Genomic DNA, 11,007 nt, shown 5'->3' with positions numbered 1-11,007 from the left:
CACAACTTCACAACAAACTCAGAATAATAAATAAAAAATACTGCAATAAATGAGGAATGTGACAAACGTCAGTGCGCTACCCAGAGCTGCTCACAATAAATGCATGCTAAAATTAAATACTGCAATAAATTAGGAATGTGGCAAACACAACCTCAGTGCACTACAAGAGATGCGTGGTTGCACCAAAATGCCATACTTAGCATGCATAATTTAAAGCAAACTATAGCCCACACAAAGTAGTACACTGTAAGTCACCCTTGACTGCTGAACCGAAGGTCACGCGATCAAATCCGCCGTGGTGGCCACATTTTCGATCGAGCAGAAATGCTTGAGGCCGATCTACTTAGATTTAGGTGCACCTTATAGAACCCAGGTGGTCGAAATTTCAGGAGCCCTCCACTACGACGTCCCTCATAATCATATTGTGGTTAAATCCAAACACTTATTATTACTATACTTCACACAACTAAAGCAAGCAGACAAAATAGTGTAATTTAAAAATGTCGCCACCATCCATCTCCCAATGCCGAGACTTACATTTCAATATTTCAGAATGCCTTCTGTGAGTTATCATTACAAAGTTAATATGATTAGGCATCATAGCAGGACATCACATGATTGCACTTAGGAATGAATTTCCGGAAGACAATGGAATATGTATGATTAGAAAGCATTATTGCAGTTCCCCCTGCAATAATGCCTCGTGGCGCTGCAGGTACTTGTAAAATAAAAAAAAAATTGACTCGATGAAAAAAAATATTCAAAATGTACGGTGAATATTAAGGTGAAATAAAATAGTGAATTGATGCACTACTGCCTTATCATAAATTGAAAGTTCAATTTTAAAAATGATAACTGCACAAAGATGAATTAAAACATGACACACGAGTCGAGAGAACCGCTCACTCAATAATTTTGAAAAGACAAAATACAAAGCTAAGAAAGCAGATTGACACATTCAGGATTGTGCTTTATGGTTGCATTAAAATTCAGCCCTGTGGAAAAACATGAAAACCAACTTTGCAGGTAAGTTATGTGTCCATGGGGACACAAAGTAGACATTACTGCTGTCAGCCGCCCAATTAACTAAGATTAAATAATGAAATTTTTAGTGACTACAGCAAGCGGGCATCTTTGTGAAAAGTTGGAGGCAGTCGTGTTTCTACACAGTTCCACTTGGAAGAATTCTTCTAGCATGTCTGTGCTGCGAGATATCCCGCAAAGTTTAATTGTGGTTTGCATGATACAAGGCGGTGAGGATCAGCAAAATATTACTCCCTGGTGTGACGAGCAGTCACTGCTTGCTATCACCAGCCCAGGAAAAGGGTAACCGTTCATGTTGCCTATGCCTTCTATCCGCTGTACATTAAACCTGGCATCAGGGAGGAGCTTTGTGCCAGTGCTCAAGGTCCTGCATGTGCAATGATGCAAGCCGGAATTAAACTTTGCAGCAGGATATCTGAGCCCAGACATGCTAGAAGAATTCTTTGAAGTGGAATCGTGTAGAAATGCAGCTGGCTCAAACTTCTTAATACATACATGCCCGCTTGCTGCAGTCACTAAAAAAGTTCATTATTAAATCTCAGTTAATTGCACGGCTGACAGCGATAATTATTGTCCCACTTTGTGTCCCCCTGGATAATAACTTATCTGTTTTTATAAGAAAAACAAAAAGCTTAATTTTGAACACCCTCTACATGTGAGCTACTTGAATACAGCAAACAGGTGGTTGAAGTGCCCACTCCGCTGTTCTCAGTGCAGTTCCCCTTGTACAGGAAACAGAAGCCATGCGCAGCTGCTGTACATCAGCAACGAACTTGTCCATGAGCCACCATTGATGACAGGCTTGTCCGGATTTCTTTCACACTCGCTTTGTACAAGGAGCACGTATAGGCTGCAATGGAAAACAACAAAATAACAATTTAGTGACACTAGTGTCTGTAGCAAAGCTGAATTCCTCACACGTTCTTTTTAATTGATCTGGAACATTGTTTTAGATAAGTTTAAAACAAGCAGGACGTACAGAAACTAGAGAAGTTACAAGAAAAACTTGTTTGATGCATTCTTGGTGCACACAGTCGCAACCTTATGAAAGTATATGGAATTTCCACATCGCAGATGTGTAAAAAATATGCTTGAATATTGCTCCTGCATAATGCAGGGTGCGCTAGGGTGTGCTTTCTCTACAGTACATTCGTACCCTGAAGCCTAAAATACAGGAGTAGTCACGAAATGTTTCACAAGAGCTTAACGTACAGTATGTTCCCATCATGCTGGAATGTGTTCTTAGTTCTGTGTGGTATAGATGCAGTGCACGGCCACCATATTCAGTGGCACCTGACTCCACTCAGTGAGATATACATAAAAGGAATGCTCCGAAATAAATGCAATAAAATGCGTGTTGTGGAAGAACTTCTTATGCTTTCGATGTCGAGGATCTAACCTTACCATTTTAGCTTGCTCACGTACTAACGCAACGTTACAGCTCTTAGAAAAAGATGCCCCCTGTTTGCTGTATGTGTCAACCACGTGTAATTGAAAGTTCTGTGCGTGAGTAATATCATTGGCTGCTATCGGTAAATTCTGTTCTTGCAGCTAGCCAAACCTATGTGTGAGTATGCATTCACACAGGCACATTTGTATTCCTGTAGCTATATTATGATACTTATACGATGTGTTCCTTAAAGGGAATGCAATGCAATATGCACCATATGAATATTTTATTTATTGCACAAAAGCACAATAGCACTGCACATACATGACATTATGCACATTCATCATGTATCCATTGCAGGTAGCATGTAAAATTAAATTATGTCTGCTTGCAAACACAGCTAACGTAGCTTTCTTCAGGCTGCTCACATTGGGATGATAATATAATGTCAGAAATTGGTTTAACTCTACTATTGCGTGCTGCTAAATTACGGTCATTAGTTTCAATGATTCTGGTTGGCTAAAAAAGCAATACTCCTCACTAATGCATCACAGGCTGTCTAATGGCCATGGGGAGAAAAAGGTGGAAATGCTAAGACTTACAAGGCACCAAACTTGAACCACATGCCATCCCAATAAAGCATGCAGGCTTCTGCAACAATCTCTGGCAACCAGAATCCTGGAAGCTATTGACCACAATTTAGCAAATACACAATAAACATTCGATGAACCTTATTTCTGAAGTTGTATAATTGTTTCAATGCCAACAGCGTGAAAAAACACAGTCTAGATTTGTTGTGTTCTCAGATACAATACATTGTCTAATTTTACATTTGAACAGCAACACATGCATGACTTATGCATGCATACCGTGAAGTATGTATATCATTATTGCGAGTTATGAGCAATAAATAAGATGTTCATATGTTGCACATACCACGGATCCTTTTTAACATCTGTAGCGCATGCCTAGAGAATTTACTTTATCCGATAGACCGTTAAGCTTTCATCTACCAGAAAATGTCACTGGAGGTGGTGGTACAAGCTGTTTATAATGTTCGTACCCGTACAAGTAAGTGTTTAGCGAAGTTTTAACGCCAAGGTGGGGCGAGGCGCATACAATTCTTAATAACCAGAACAATATAACAAAAGCCAAACACGACAGAAACAAGCAGAATAAAAAAGTTGTGCTCGAACGCGTGGACTGATGCTCGAATTAGCGCTTGCACTGTTTAGGTGCGACAATTCTTCCCCAAATAGACATGAAGGATTCGCTGGAGTACAGTTCAAGTTTAACGTACGGCTTAACACGCACGGGTGCCGGCCGCATCAGGCAACCTATGTTGCGGGTGAAAACATAGGCCGAATTTGACGAAACAGGCTGTATGAACACCTAAGCGTAAGTTCAAGCTTCGCGAGCCGTACCTAAGACGAAGCAACATGCTATTTCAAGATCACGGACACGCATCAACCCGAGTATCACGGCAGTTTTAAAGATACGTGCTAGCGCGGATGCATACACATGCACACGTTTGACCACCCGCAAGGAGGAAAACACATCTCTCTGATAGTAGTCAAAACATTGCTATTATAACGATCCTGTAGCTATTGAAAAGAGTACGCGCAGCATATGGAACTGCCGTAGAAGAGTTCAGTGCGCTAAAAAAGTGAGCATGAATTACTAAAAGGTCCAAGCATACGCGCCTTAGGCACGATCGACGCTTACAGCTAACAAACGCCGTCTTCGCCCATCTATTAAGCCAAAATAGTAGTTTACCGCGAGCGGGGCCACCCTCCAACACCACTGCCGTCAGAGGAGGGCACCGCCACAACTCTGTTCAAATCCCCCGCCGAATCACAGCCGCGCATGCGCACTCTCCTTTACGCGTCAAACAAAAGAAAAAGCTCGCCCGCGCTTAAAATCACACAAACGTGCCTTGATCCTGGTGAAATGATGGAGACAAACAAGCTCGCTACGTTAATAAAAGCTCATTTATCGTCTACTGGTTAAGAAAAGCTTGGTTAACGGCGTTATTATCGCGCTCTCGGTGTTAACCAAGCGCTGACAGCAGCAACGTGGTATGTACATACCTGGTGAGTGCTCCACGATATGAAGCAGCCGGTCTTCGCTTGAGTATAGCGCATCCTCGTAATAAGCAGCACCGGTAGAACACACAGGACGAGCACAAGGCGCAAGCACACTTCAAACAAGGGAAAAATTCACTCAAACTCGGCCTGCTCGGCCGTTCGCGACGCGCCGAGGCAACGTGCAGCAACCGCAAAACAAGAAAAAGTGATACCACGTGGTATCAGCCCCGCAGACGTATACCGCATTTGCGCATCGCGCTTTCTAACTAAAAACCTGAATTTACGCTTTCAAATATTAAAAAAAAAAATTGGTAAATATAATGTACATAAATAGTTGAGGCGTACAATGTCTTGACCTTGGAAAAAAAAAAGTCGAAATCTAAGCGCGCGAAATTTGAAAAAAATTTGAACACATGAACAACGATGCTATTAATCGCCACAAAACGTTCGTGTGTCGTGAATTAATGTTATACAATTAGTGCAGATGTCTACACGCGAGATTGTTATGCAATGATTGCGCTTATGTCAAACTAAAAAAGTATTAAATACAACTTTTATCCTGTGCGACGACAAAAAAAAAAAATATATATATATATATATATATATATATATATATATATATATATATATATATATATATATAATCAGGTCCATAGCCAGGGGGTGGGGCCCGTGGGGCCCAGGCCCCCCCCCTCCCCGAAATTTTGGTGAAGTAGGTGTTTTTCTGAAAACGTCAAGGTTTTCATCAAGTGGGCGCCCCCCCCCCCCCCCCGCGAGAACAATTCCTGGCTACGGGCCTGATATATATATATATATATATATATATATATATATATATATATATATATATATATATCTATATATTATATTAGTTTTTCCACAGCCAGGACTTTTTTCGGGGGGGGGGCTAGGCCGCCCCCCCGAAATTTTGATGGAGGGGGTGTTTATTATATATACCCCCGAAATCATCAAAACCATCAAAATTTCAGGGGGGGCTAGCCCCCCCAAAATATGTATATATATATATATATATATATATATATATATATATATATATTTATGTGTGTGTGTGTGTTATAATGCAAAAATTGTGGGGGTGGGCTTCGGCACCCCCAAACCCCCCTCTGGCTACGGCACTGACAAAAAATGTTTTTGTACTACCACATGTTACCCACTTATGAGCTCGGGTGCTCCTGCAGGTAACATATAGTTCGCTGCCAGGTAACATCCTGCCGTAAACATAAAGGACACATCCTACAGGAGGCAAGAAGGAATCCTTCGATAGGCCGAGGAAGGGTTTCGTAAACATAAAGTAGCGTCCTGCAGGTCACAAAAAGGAAGAGGAACCATAAAGGTCATGTAGGACGTCAATGGGAAACAGAAAGGACATTTCCCGGACATCACCATTTTCATACGGGTCGTTCCAGTTACATTTCGAAATTGGAACGTGTCGTTACTATTACCGTTACATTTGAATTTTTATTGAAAATATAGTGCCGGTCACTGCCGGATAATCCTGAGGCGAAGTTAGGTCAGCATTATAATTCTCACTTCAAGCTACACATATTTTACTAATTTGACATCGCCGGAAGCAGGTTATATGTAGATAATAGGGATCTAAAGAAACGCTCCTAGACGAATTTTTTAGACCCCCGGCCACACTAAACTACAATTTCGTGCTCGTCTATCACAAGTGCAACACATGGGGCAATTTCTACGTTAATCTTCAAATGCGCAGTCAGAATAGTGCTCTTCAGATATTCAACCAAAAATTTCCAGACATTGCATCAATATAATTAAGTTATAAATAAGTCTTGCACAGGAAACGGCATCGAAAGGAACAATACATGGCGCTTAACAAGTGCTGATTCAATATTGCACTGTGAGTAGAAAATAATGTCCAGGATTACGTATTCGCAGTTTAGTGAAGTCTCTCGTTCGCACTCAGCAAGACTAGCATCTAGATGTTGGTATCCGACAGACGAACCTGTTTTCTCGTCAGCACTTCGTTACCAATGTTGAAGAGCCGTTTCATAAAGCGCTTGAGGGAACTGCCGTGTTGTACACACATAGGAACAAAGTCGACCGAGGTCGTAGGGCCGAGGGCAGGCTCAGTGGTGCAAAGAGAATGCAGCTATAGATGTAGTACAAATATCGTTTATTGCGGGACAGACGTTATCGGTGAGGCGGCTGTCAAACTGAACTGTAAGCAACATATCGACCAATAGCCGCGGAGATAACTCGCATGTTGAAGGTATTCCAGGCGCCACTGCAGCCTCCCCCGCCCACGCACATACAGGCACACATACTCTCACCCACACGCACGCACGCACGCACGCACACACATATTGTTCGAGTTGGCCGAACAAAAAGTAACCTAGGTAAAAAAAATAGCGCGCCATTTTCCTGGCAGCGGCTTTGCAATGGGTTTCGATGAGTCTCGAATGTCAAGTAAATTTTCTGCAAGGTGTGTCTATACACTCCAGAACGGCCCTTGATTGCTGTCACACTGGCTCCACACAAAAAGAAAAAAAAATCTGCTGTTCCTCCCGCACATGGTCGGTATTGGTATCGTGCGCTTCCCTGCGCCCCCGGCGGGCGCCTTAATGTGAAAATCAAGATGCAGCATAGTCAAGTGACAGGCGAGCGCTATATTCTTGCGCCTCACGCGGTCGCCCATCCGCTCTGTTCTGCACGATGTGCTGCGTTCGTGAGCCTGTTCAATGCCGAGGAACGTTTACAGAAGGAACGCCGTTCCCTCTGCCGTTCCAATGTAAACGTAACGAGTTACCGTTACAGTTCCACCGATACTAAATGGAACGGTGGCGTTCCCCCGTTCCTCCAAAAGGAACTAGTTCCTGGAACGTCGTTCCTTGCAACGCCGTTCCGTACAACACTGATTCCCACTGTACGTGGATTTGTATATATTGCAGATTCAATTTTATTCTCGTGTTCCTGTAGGATAATGTATACGTGTAAGGGAAAGAACATTTCATACGCTGCCGGAAACCAACGATACGCATCAAGATCCAAACGTATAGCCGTCCAGTTCTCTTATTCGTATACCATATAAGCCTCTGTGAGCTCGAGCGCGCGAATCCATGTTATAGAGAAGCCTACCCTTGAAGAGACGACGACAGAGTGGGTCCCATTCTTTAACAAAGCTGTGCAAGATAATTAATCGGCCCGAAATGACAGTATAATATACTAAGTCAGCGCCCTCTCATGATGAAGTCTTTAAAAAAATAACAATAGTACTGAGCCGAAGTGCGCGACTTCGTTCGCGTTCCGCAGGACCAAATAAAGTGTTTTCCATTCCATTCCGTAACGATAGTATCTTGACACACTTTGTAGCCCTCTTCGGAAAACTGTCGATCTAGAAGTCTGTGCAGCTAACAAGGCTATCCAAAGCGCTGTACAGTGTTACGAGAAATAATGAAGAAAGAACACACGTGACGCATGCGCAAGAAGTGCAGCTGTCGAAGTGTAATAATGGTTTGGGGTATACATCCCAAAAGCACGGTATGATATATTATATATATATATATATATATATATATATATATACTATATATATATATATATATATTGGGGACATCACTCTCAATGTCAACTCATACTATAGCCAAACGGAGAAACAATTAGGATGAAATTATTGCTATTTAATTGAAATATCAATGATATACCGTGTCACAGTCTTTTGAAAATCTTGTGAAGGACGAGCAAGAAAGGAAAGAAAACATTGAGGATTCATGCCTAAAGCGTAGACCTTCAACTTGAACTTTGTAACTCCTATACGCGCATATGCAGAAGAAATCCGACTAAACATGTTCGCATTACAGCACAGCTCTTTACATCTAAACCTATTTGATAGCGGGAAAGGCCTTTCACTAAGCTACATAAAACGATGAACCGAACCGCTCTATTCTTTCATCGAAAATGATTAGAACCGCCATGGTCTTACCAACGAGCATGCAGCACGTGAACTTTATGTAGCCCTGAATTATATACGGTCACCTCCAGATGCCATTCCGGAGACACTAATAGTGAATTTGAGTCGAGTGCATAGCGGCGCATATGCTCAGCGGGACATATGCGGGTGGCATACGGACCGGGTTCAACCAAGCCGTATACGTACATAATGCGTGCACGCGACGTGCGCCGTGTATCGATCAGCGGTTCGCGTGATCAAACAATCGCCGAGGCGTCTCGTCCCGGAGTAAACTGGCGTGCCGCGCGCCGCCTCCGGGCATGATTCACTTAACAGGGGCGCGCACATTATGGTGCATGGCTCGCCAAGACGCACATATATACGGCACGCGTGCGAATCGGCGCTAACGACGTCGAGCGGCGGCGTCTTCGCCGACACGCTTCTTCCCCGCGGCGCACGGTATACACAACGCGTCTTGTATGCAAGGAGCGTCGCGTGCGTTGCGTGAAACCACGAAACCATGCGGTATTATGCCAGGGCGGCTTCGTTTCCGCGTGCGGGTTTTTGAAGAGCTTGCGCCCAAAATGGGCTTTTTCGGGGAAATTCAACGCGTGGAAGTGCGGTCGAGATAGCGCGCGCTGGAAATGGAATGAGAGGATATGCGGGTATCGCGTTAAGCGAAACCCGGTTGCGTTCGCCGAGTCCAGCGTCTCTTTCCACCGACCATCTGTGTGGGCGTTCTTTTTTTCTGCTGACATTCCGATGAGCACGCCTCGTTTTTATATGTCGTCGGTAATCTCCTGAATGGGACGTAAATTTTTTATATTTTTTTATAGCTGCAACAACCATGACGCTCACGCTCTCGGTAATGTTTATGCAGCACTGACAGGGATGTATTTATTTAGTCTGAAGTTTTGAGGACTTTCTGAAGCACCCCTGCATGCAGTGTTGCGGCCATTGCAGTGCCTCGATCCCTTACTGTAATTCACACCTTCTGTCATGTCACTGAGTTCACGTGTTGTTGTTATTATTATTATTATTATTATTATTATTATTATTATTATTATTATTATTATCATCATCATCAAGACAGTGGATCTAATCAGTACACGCGGAGTGAAGAGTACATGTGTCGTGTGATAGTGGTAACGACTGCAAGGAATGGGACCGAGCTTGGGCGCGTAAACGACGAAGAAATGTAACGTTTGCAGACTCGGTACCAGCTGATATATTTTTAAGGCGAAAGCCTTAGATGCCTAATCAAACGAGAAAAGTTACCATCGGCGCCGGTGTCAACACGAGTAATGCAAAAAAAATAAAAGCACGTGATGACGTCACCATATTACGTCGCCAAAATATGTGACGTCATAACCTGACGTTCGTCACATGGCATCGTCGCTTGATCAAAGGAGGCCCTATCCCGGAGGCAATGCAAAACCAGGTTAGGTGCAGAAGGCTTCCAATGCCTCCGATCCCGGAGGCCACTGCAAGGTCCCATTGGGTACAGGGAGCTTCGGTTAATACAATCGAGTGAGAAGAAGACTTTCGCCTTCGTTTCGTCGTAGGTAAAGGCATAAGGGACCGTGTGACTTTCTTTTTTTTTTTTTTTTTCAGTGCACAATCCGCAGTGTCTGCACAAGCTGTGGCGGTTGAAATAACTTGCCAAGTTCGGCCACTAGTGCGCTAATCGTGACATCATGCCCTGTTCCATATTGCTCTTGATTTACAGATTGGCACTTTTCGTATACCTTATTTCTCCTCTTCTATACCCATTCTTCTCCCCCTGCTCTTCACATTATGGCCAGCCGAACTCTGGTAACCGCTGTGCCTTTCATCTCCTATTTTCTTCCTGCGATCGCTGTCTCTTAGTATTCGTTCAAAACATTCGGGACGTCACAAGCAACTGATGCCTAAAACTTGCATCAAGACTTGAACATTTTGGTATATAGCTGGCACATAATGTTAATGGGCTACGCCAAGCAAATCCAGCCCATAAAAGAAAGAGACACAGACAGGAAAAAAAAATGCAGAAACTTTACGTAAAGGTATACGTAGACTCCGCTATAGCTCGCTTATATAAATGCTAAACTCACTAAGCTGTCGTAAAAACGCAGCACATTATGACAAAGTCTGGGCGCACCACCAACCGTCCACGATGTTTTTAGGCTGTGGGAGCGGGGCGTGAGCCCTTCGGTGTAGCGTTAAATATGTTAATTACGCCACGCTGCTGCGCCGGACAAAAGTGTTCCACGAAAAAAAATTTAAGTGTAATGCCTCAATTTTGGGGGCTGGCGACGCGCAGGCGGGATGGCTGTGTCGGAGAAGAAACAAAGGCGATTTCGAGTAAGAAGCGGGAAAGGAGGGAACAGGTGTCGTCTTGCGCGGCGGCAAATTTCACTTCCGGTGGGAGACAGATTCTCCTCGTCGATTACGTCATTACCGCAGCACATGCAGCGTACAGATATACCTCTTCGCCGCGGCGCGGTCGTCGGCGATGCAAGAACAGCAATCATCGCGGGGGCAAATTAAGCCGACACGGACCAGGACAAGGCGCT

General features: G+C 43.7%; 1 protein-coding gene and 1 long non-coding RNA gene across 5 annotated transcripts in view; one reads left to right on the top strand and one right to left on the bottom strand.

Annotated features, from left to right (window-relative positions):
• Nucleotides 1–4,819, bottom strand: part of LOC125758695 (uncharacterized) — a 118,313-nt gene extending 113,494 nt beyond the window's left edge. The window contains exon 1 of the long non-coding RNA XR_007416323.1: nt 4,525–4,819. This is a non-coding gene — a long non-coding RNA (uncharacterized LOC125758695). The remainder of the gene's footprint in view (nt 1–4,524) is intronic.
• The window catches only part of LOC119393260 (homeobox protein engrailed-1-B), a 161,678-nt gene that overhangs the window by 125,581 nt on the left and 25,090 nt on the right, over nt 1–11,007 (top strand). The window lies entirely within an intron of this gene.

Source organism: Rhipicephalus sanguineus, chromosome 5 (genome assembly GCF_013339695.2).
Source record: "Rhipicephalus sanguineus isolate Rsan-2018 chromosome 5, BIME_Rsan_1.4, whole genome shotgun sequence".
In the NCBI taxonomy this organism is placed as follows: domain Eukaryota; kingdom Metazoa; phylum Arthropoda; class Arachnida; order Ixodida; family Ixodidae; genus Rhipicephalus; species Rhipicephalus sanguineus.
Note: the sequence above shows the minus strand (reverse complement) of the source record. Positions and strands in the feature narration are given on the sequence as shown.